This window comes from Fusarium graminearum, chromosome 4 (assembly GCF_000240135.3).
Source record: "Fusarium graminearum PH-1 chromosome 4, whole genome shotgun sequence".
Classification (NCBI taxonomy): Eukaryota; Fungi; Ascomycota; class Sordariomycetes; order Hypocreales; family Nectriaceae; genus Fusarium; species Fusarium graminearum.
In genome coordinates this window covers 11351-12506 of record NC_026477.1, presented here as the reverse complement: position 1 = coordinate 12506, position 1156 = coordinate 11351, and positions in this window count along the sequence as shown.

Here is a 1156-nt window from a genome sequence, read left to right as displayed (position 1 = left end):
TACTTATCAGCCATATCACTAATCACCCAGGACTAGGACTTACTGCGAAAGTCGCGCCTGGAACGAAAAATATCGTACTAATCGCAATCTTTTATAATTAGTTAAGCTGCAGTGTTTTGAAGGTGTTTATCTTACTGTTTTCATGGCAACACTATCCTTTTTCATCTCCTTTGCCAAGACATGAGATTCTTTGGCCATTTGTCTTGATATATTTGTATCCTCTTGCATAGCTCTCAATATAGCTTGCATGGCTTGTCCATTGTCAAATAGCATTCGATCATTGCTTATTTGGATACGATTAAAGAGCTAATTGGGAGTCAGCAGCGATTACCAAATATCAGGGTTGAGACAAGTAACTGCCTTGTAACTGCTTCGGAGCTACTTACTAACGCCAATGTGTTTTGGGCTTTCTTCTCGAGCTCCACGGCGAACCGATAGGTTGCTTCGATGTCGGAAAAGACCATTCTGTAGCCCCGAGTAGCCTCTTCTGCGTCAAGGTAACCCAATGAAATCTCGTTGTTATGAATAGAACTATAGTCCTGCAATAGATCCGTAATAATTGCACTCAACGATTGAAGCTCAGATATGTAGCGTTGTAGATGCGCAGTCACAGAGTGCAAGGCCTTATTAAGTTCCTCGGGACTGCCCCCCTGGCTTGCGAATTCGACCTGTAGCTTCTGCTCGTAAGCAATAAGCTGCTCGTTAACACTATTCAGGACATTGGTCCACCATCGAGCAGTGCTGCTAAGATATACGAGATGCACCCGGAAATCGTGTCCGAAGCTCGGCTCATGGGTTCCTTGATGTCTAAAGAGTTCGTGAACCCTTTCTTTTGGTTCCAATGCAACACGTGGCCAGAGTCCGTTCATGAAATCGAAAGCGATGAGCGTAAACTTCCGAGACACAGGGTCAACACGTGAGAATATGCCTATACAAGATCGGTGAATATCCACTTCCGCATCAGGGAGGTGCAGCTTGTGGAAGGGATTCATTTGACTTGAACTGCGGCTGTTGGAGGTATTTGAACTCTTACTTTTGACTTGCACTCGAATTGGCAAGAAATACCAAAAGTCAAAAACAGTATTCCCCGCTAAGAGGAACTTGCGAGATCCCTGTCCATTAGGAAGATAGTGTCTAGTGAGGGAGAAAACAAACG